Below are 8,801 nucleotides of genomic sequence, written 5' to 3'. Positions count from 1 at the left end.
GGGGGTAGGGGAGAAAGAGTGGGGTAAGAACAAAATTTGAAATATTTTTTTGAATGGGGAGTATTAGGGAGGGGTCGGGGTAGGGAAGTGAGGGTGGGGTAAGGAAAAAATTAAATTTTTTTGAGGGAGGTGAGGGGGTGGGGGGGGGGGAGGTTGGTGGGGGGTCGGGTATGGGAGGTAAGAAAAAAATTTGAATTTAAAAAAAAAATAGTTTTTGGAAAGGGGTAGGGGTTTGGGTTTTGGGTTTTGGGTAGGGGGTGGGGTAAGAAAAAAATTGAATTTTTTTTTAATAGGGGTGGCAGGAGGTGGTGGTGGGGGAAGGGGATTGAGGGTCGGAGTAGGGATGAATGATTTTGAGAGCTGTATGAATATTTCAACTTAAGAGGGGTTGAAAGAGAGTTTTGGAAAATGTTTTCCTTACTTTTTAAAGGGAAGTCATTTTCCTTAGAATTGAGAAAAATAAGTTGATTTGGAAAACATTTTCCAAAACCTTTAAGCCAACCAAATATGAGAAAATTGGAAAACATTTTCTAAAAAAATGTTTTCCTTCATACCAAACACACCATAAATCAACACATGAAGTTTTGTTTCGTAAGCAATAAAACAATAATTCAGCTAATTTTCTAAAGGCATTTAATGCCAAACCAACTTGGATATTTATCAATCTGAAAATTATGCTTTAACTCAATTAATATTGAACAAACAATTTTATGGATGTCAGAGTGTAGGTTGACAAGAAACGCACATGTGATCATCTTATATCGATGCATCTTAATATATATCACATGATAGATAAATGGACCCATATTTACCTTTCATACTTTCCACAATTTAGGAAATTCAGTTCCAACATTAATTGATCCAACCAACTTATCTTGAGAACAAACAACATAGAGAATTCTTGAAGAATATTATAGTTCTTCAATATGTACTCCATATGCACATATTCGAGATGTTACAATCGTTCATCTTATTTATAATAGTAAACTCCAAGTTTACCATGATATGTGTCTTTTTGATTTACTAAACTTCTTATTTACTATGATATGAATTTTATTTCAATAAACTCCAAATTTATTATGACATGTGATCTCATTATGCTTGTATAACTTTTCATATTCAATTTTCTTATAATAGTAGCTTGGAGATATTCTATCTTTCAATTATTCTGCCTCTTCTGAAGGTGAATTGTATATATTTACAACTAAAAATATGTTTGTATTTATATACAGTCATATCTACCCATAGGGTATAAATATGTACTTATAATAATTGAAATTTTCAATCTCAGAAATAGAAATAATTGTGCCTTAAACCTGTCAATTTAGGATAGCGTAGAACCTCTTAAAGATATTGCCACTTCAGAAGCAAATCGAGACTTATATATAATGTAGAGAATTTTTCTCTAACACATCTTATAATCATAACAAGCATATGAAAATATCATCATTTTTTGATGATTATTAACATATTATCCCTCACGATTATATTCGTACATTCAATCACAACGATATAAGAATATATGTAAATTTATACTTAGAAAATATTAACACCAATTCCAGTGGTTATTATGACGACAAGCATCAAAGCAACCTATGCATCAGACTATTAAGGCTTAAGTCATCGATAGTTCACTTGAACTCCTCAACTCAAACTTGTACCTATTAGGTCTCTAACCCGCCTGAAATTTAATCCGCCTAAGTTTTTTTTTCCACATAGCACGTTGTGTGATATTCACTCAGTATGGGCACGTGAACGTCGAAAATCATTCGATGTGGCAAAAAATTAACGTTAAAAATTTTTAACTTTCTCTCCCCTCGCCCCAAATTAAAAACCCTAATTTCTCTCATTCTCACTCTCACATTTCTCTCATTCTCTAATTTCTCTCATCTTTCATAGCACCATTCTCTCATAGTTTCTCTAATTTCTCTCATCTCACTCTCTTATTTGTCGTATAATTTCTCTCATCTTTCTCTTAAATTAATTTTTTTCTAATTTTATTCAAGAATGTGGCAAAATTCAGTTAATCTTGAGTTATTCAATTTGTACTACTGTTGTGAATTTTGCCAGTTGAGAACTTCAAGGACTCCATCAAATTCAGGTCATAGATTTTTTGGATGTAAAGTTTCAAAGATTTGTAGCATTTTCAAAGATTTAAATTTTTATTTTTGGTGAATTTTTTACAATGTTACTTTTTTGCATTTTAGGAAAAAATGATGGATATGGCTACTTTAGATGGATTGGTCTAAAATCTTCAATTGTTGAACATCAATATCCTGGGGTAGAATCAATCTTAATGAATGGTTCAAAGATGGTGAAAATTCGTGTGATCTACTGAAGAAAAACCTCAAAGAGGTTGAAGAAGAGAGAGAGAGTGAGAAATAGAATGATAGTGAAGAGTAGTTAATTGCATTGAAGAAAAAACTCAAAAAAGTAAAACTTGAAAGGGAATGTGCAAAGCTCAAATTTAATATACTTTTTCTGCTTCTTCTCTGTGTTCTTACTGTAAAGTGGTTCTTTAGTATGGTATAAGCTAGTAGTTAAGCTTAGGTATTGAATAAACAATTGGATATTAAGTAGGTTATCCTAGTTGGTATGTAATGGAGTTGTTTGGGCAGTCCTTATTTTGTAACATTTTTACATGTTTAATGTGAATGAATTGTCATGTTTTGTATCACAATCCATTATCAATTATTTTGTATCCAGTTGTACAATAAAGTATTGCCACCCAACTAAGCATGACCACATATTTGTAAATACTAAAAGTATTGCTAAAAAATGAACTAAAACACAAGTATTTGTAATTACTAAAACACTTTAAAATCACATCCTATTAACTGCTCAAAGTTAAGCTAAAAAGTACGTCGAATCACTAAATAAGGCGTTCAACATAAAAATACATGAAAAAAACTCAACATTGAGCATAATAGTACTACTGCAGCATACCACAAAATCATCTACTACTATCTAAAAAAAATTGTTTAAAAAATAATAACACAATTTGTTCAAATGAGAGTATAACCTTCATTACAGTATCATGCACACAGATCATTTCTAAATAAAATACTTCTTAAAAAATTCAATTGATGAAGAAGACTTGGATGCATTCACTTTGTTTCTCTTATTTGTTGTAACTTTGTGCTGGTGACTGCATTTTTTCATTTCATTTTTGTTCACTAGGTTTAAAATCAATATCTATACTGATTGGTGAAGCATTCTTTAAATTTGTACCTCCATAAAGAACCCTCTCACTAGATGTACCAAGCAGCAAAATCAGATAAAATTGCATGACAACGAACATTGAAAAGTTGAATGAAAACACAGTTATAGATAAAGAATGAGACAGAGAGAAATATATTGTAAACTTGAGTTCAGTTGCTGGATCAGAGTAAACACCGATATCAGTTGTATGCCTTTTATATCTAGTAGCAGCACCAAATGAGGCATCACTGTATGACCTCTTGTTGGTTGGCAAATGTGAAAATTAATTAGAAGAAGCATTTCGTACACTTTAAAATGGGCTCCTATTGCATTAGTTATTTTTTTCTAAAATTCTCTACCAGTCCCTACTTGACCTCTACCAGTTCCTCCTTCACCTTCCCTATCAGCCACAATGACCTCTGTTAGTTCCTCATTCACCTTTACTAGAACCATATTGACCTCTACCAAAATCACATTGACCTTTACCAGAACCATATTGACTTTTATTAACTTTACCTTTACCTCTATCAGCACCACCTCTATTAGCGTCACCTTGACCTCTACCAATCCCCACTTGACATCATTCTTTGAGGTGCTCTTGGCAAAACAACCGTGTTAGCATAAATAGATCTTGATTGACTGAATTTTGTAGTTGCATATGTATGAAAGGTGGAGCTTGGCTGTGAATAATACGCCAACCTGGACTATAATTCCATGATGTTGGAAAGAACAATAAATGCAACACAATATTTTCAGCAGTTTCAATAATAATAATAATAAAGGCAGAACATATATCACTTATTTTTTTGCCTGACTTTCAGTGTAGGTATCTCTTGGCATTGCATCGGTGTCACCACAAATAGAACTTGATTGTAATGGATTCCATGTGGGTGCAGGCTGAGTGCTAGGTTGAGTACTTTTACTGCTCCCCATATCATTAAAGCAGATAAATAGAAAATATGAAAAGTTCAGAAATATGATAACCTTACAACAATTGTTAACTTCTATGAAATTGATTTAAGTCTTATCCTTTTGCACACACAATTTTATTATGGCCAACTTAATTGCATCTTGAACAAGTTATTTTGATACCCTTTTTTTGACAGTTTATCTCACTTTTTTGGCTCATTCTAGCTCTTTCTTCTGTTCTTGCAAGGTCTGTCTGACATCTTTCTTGAATTTGAGTCCTCAATTAACAAAATTGTGCTTTCAGGTCATATTTTCATATTGAGAATTGATTGAATGAAATGATTATAAGACTTAAGAATGATTTCTTTCCTATACCAGTACTCTACATGTTGATCTGGATCTTTATTCAAGTAATAATAAACACAAATAACATGAGGACAAGGAATGCCTCTTAACATCCATAATCTACAGTCACAATACTTCTTGTCCAGGCGAACAACAAATGTGTTCCCCTCCCCCCCTCCAATCCTCAATTTCAAAATCATCAACTCTATTCCATAGTATTTTATATCTATTTGAATATTTCTTGTTATTTTCTAAAATAGTTCTTACCATAAGTGCTATGTCTGAAATTCATGTTTGAGAAAATTTGATCATATCTATATATCTATTCATTATTTTATGCTTGATATCTTCTAACATTGTGATTACGGACATATGTCTAGCAGCTAAGATCCAAGAATTGAAAGTCTCACGTATGTTATTTTCTACAATATCACATTTAAAATGTGTTTTAAAATATGCCCTACAATAAGAAGAATGAGGATTAACCAACATGTCCTCAGTTATTTCTTTCTTACCTCATCTTGATATTGCTTGCATCTCCTCTCTAAACTTGACTTCAAAGCTTGTTTTTGCCCATCTCCAAAATTACTTTCTTTTTTCTTCTCCAAATGTGTCTAGCACACATTCTTCTCTCAATATTTATAACAAATCCATCAAAACAAGAACAAGACCCTGTAAGTTAATTTTGAGTTTTTTCAATTTAAAATAAAATTACAATATTTATTTTATCTGGATAAAAAATTCTCAAAGTATTTATCCAGGAAATTTTAGCATTTTAAGCGACAATATATATTTTTGTATTTGCATATATGAATTTATATAATTTTGTTACTTAAACAATTGCTTTACGAAAAAAATAATTTTAAATCAAGGATTATCTTAAAAACTAATGCAAAGTCATGATTTAAACATGGTTTGTTCTCATAATAATTTATTTGGAGAAATATTTGTTTGATTTTATTAAATCAAGAAACTCCGAATTGAATTAATTGTTATTTTGTTTCAAATTTTGATTCAATTTAGTCGATTTATTGAATTTAGCCATAATTGAAATCTATTCTGCCCCAATAGTTATGTAATTGGCCAATGAACTTGTAACTTTGGCTATATTATAAATAAAATTGACTAAAATTTCAATTCATTTAGGCTATCTCTTAAATAGTTTAATCTGCCCAACAATAATTAAATTCCTATCCAACCCAAGTCCTTTTGATATAATAATAGGCCCGGCAGCCCCAACTACAATACCCAACGACCTAAAACTCCTTTCTCCATTCAGGCCCGACAACAAATTCCCACCAACCCACCCTATTTACTCCCTCTTCTATCAAACTATCAAACAAACAACGTACAACAATAATAACAGCTAAAAAACAACAATGGCGTACAACAACAACGCGTTCAATAACACGACAACAAGAACCGACAAAACCTAGAACCCTCATCCTTTAACCCTCTTACCTCATTCGTACAACAAAGAATGGATAAGAACTTTATCTACTTTCACTGCCCAAATTGTGTTCATTCATTTTCGATAAGAAACCAATGGATACAAGCAATTCGAATTTGAAATCCAATATTTCAAATTCGAAAATCCTAATTCTCCTTCCCCTATGTAACGCTCCGAATTTGGTATCCAAAATGCTACACAGTGCTCATGACCCAGAAGAACCACAAGTTAACCCATGATTGATATCTGTACTTGTATACTGCATGATATACTGTATAAATGCGGAAACATGAACTGAAAGGTCATAAGGTTCAAAACTGATAAATCACCATAGGACATAACATCTGGGATGGGGTATAAATACCCAAAACAAAACTGTGTAAACATACTGTAGTCTGAAAAGCCTATAAAACATGACTGTCTAAATAAGGAGTTGATGGGACATGTCCCCAACTAACTCCAACTAATAAATTAATTAATGAGATAATAAAGTAATGATCATGTCCTCAAAAAATGAGGACTCACTGCTAACTCTGACTGCTGAGACTGGAATGCTACTGATGCTTTGAAGCTCGTGCTTCTGAACCTATAGCATAAAACATCATAGCGCAAATGCGTCAGTACTTTGAATGTATTAGTATGCATATGAGGTAGGCTGAATGCATGGAGTTTATATGCATGAATAATACTGGCTAACTGACTAATATGAACGTGAGAATACATGCATGAATGCATAGTAACTATATCTTAGATCGTTATAACATGAATTTACTGATAACTAACATGACTGATAACTGAGTTCTGATGAATGATATAACTGATAACATGAGTTCTGATAACTGATATAACTGATAACATGAGTAATTGTATCTAACAGTCTTGAATCTGATGGAACTAGCTGAGTTTCGTACTGTATCTGAGTTAACTGTATCTGACGGTCCTGAATTTTGTAGAACTATCTGAGTTATATTACTGAGACTGAATGATTGTATTTAACAGTCCTGAATTTTGAAATTATGGAAAGTAGTCATCTAACCGACATGCCCCTAATACGCTATTATAGTTGTGTTGGGGTCCAATCTATAACCCCAATTGGAAGGGTGTTAATACCGCACCACTGGTAAGGACAATCTATGAGTAACCCTCATATAACAGGTAACTCTAGTGAAAACGGTGGGAACCCTCATATAATAGGTTAAGCCACCTTATCTACCCTCATATAGCAGGCTATGGTGTCTCAACCTACGCTGACTACGTAGTTCTGGAATGCAAGGATTGCTTCTAAGAATCACACCTTCATATAACAGGTAAGTTCCCATCCTTGGGTTTACTCAGTGCTAATTCCTACTCCCATCTTAATAGACACTGAACATGGATTACTAACTGAACTAGATTGAATTAACTAAATTTTGTTGACTGACGAAATAGTACTGAGATCTGATAATTGACTGAGATTACTGAGATTTCCTGAGTCACATGACTGACTAAATTCTATGGATCATGGATTAACTGAGAATATCGTGAAAACGTGATACTAAATCTAGGCACACAACTATATTTTTTGGGTACAAGTGCCCCTAGGACTCGATGGGAAGAAACTGACAAAATATGACTTTCTTGAATACATGATCAAATCAACAGTCCATAATATAATAAGTTGGAGAATTCATAAAGTACAAGTTCTAAATCACCATAATGGCCATACACATATATTCATAATTCATTAACTAAGACATTTCATCAAACACTTGACATGCGTGAACTTGTACATGAATGGAGATTTTATATTATCATACTAATAGGGCACTTTTCCTTCACCTAGGCATTTAATCAAACACATGGTGAGCATAGTATATGTAGACAACATTACACAACAAGTAAACAACATGATTCAATTCTAATTTCACCATTCAAGGGTTTAATCATGGATTCACATGAAGCTACACCTATAATAATTAATTCTACTTAAGATTTATCACCAAACATGGGTTAGAATTTAATTGGTCATTATCAATATGAACAAAAGCAAACCCAACATGGAATTCATAAAAATTCATCTACTTGAACTCTGAAAAGAGATTTTTGGGCTTCATGGACGAAAGGAGTCCATGAATGAACACTATGCATACCTAGGTGAGTGATTTCTTGAAGATATGTGGAGGAAAACTTGAATTCTTGACTTGGAATCAAGCACCTAGGGTTTCTTGTTCTTGGGGATTGATCTTTGAGAGAAACCTTAATTTGTTGTTGTAGAAGAAGAATGAAGTTATGAGCTATGGTCGGGTGTAATTAGGGGTTAAATCGGGTGGAAAAAGACCCAAATACCCTTTTAAAAACTATTTTAAAATAACTGAGCGGGATGTGCGACGGTGAGTGCGACGTCCGTCGCTGGGTCAACGGTCCGTCGGTCCTGACCGTCGCACCTGGGCAGAATGGGGGTTCACTGTCTCCCTTACGATGGCCTGAGCGATTGTCCGTCGCTAGCTCAATGGTCCGTCGGCCTGGGCCATCGCTCCTAGGAAGAAGTTGGTCTCACTGCCTCGCTGCGACGGCGTGGGCGACGGTCCGTTGCACCTAGGCGGTTTTACTACTTTCTGTATTTCGGCCATAACTTTCTCTTCCGATGTCGGATTTGAACGAAATTGGTATCGTTGGAAAGCTTATTCAATTTCCTACGTGATAGAAAGTGAAAATCTTAAAAATTCCAAGTGTACAAAAGTGGATTCACCTTTCAAAGCAAGTTTCTAACATTCTTGGGATAATTTCAAGCTAAGTAGAAGTACGGGTTATTACACCCCGCCCCCACCAAAAAAATTCAAAGCTCCCCTATAAATAGATGCAAAGGTAAGAGGTGAAAAAAAGGATTCTTTGGGAAAAAATAGAAATTCTGGAGGAG

The sequence above is a fragment of the Capsicum annuum genome, chromosome 4, assembly GCF_002878395.1.
Source record: "Capsicum annuum cultivar UCD-10X-F1 chromosome 4, UCD10Xv1.1, whole genome shotgun sequence".
Taxonomy (NCBI): Eukaryota; Viridiplantae; Streptophyta; class Magnoliopsida; order Solanales; family Solanaceae; genus Capsicum; species Capsicum annuum.
This window is presented reverse-complemented; position numbering follows the sequence as displayed.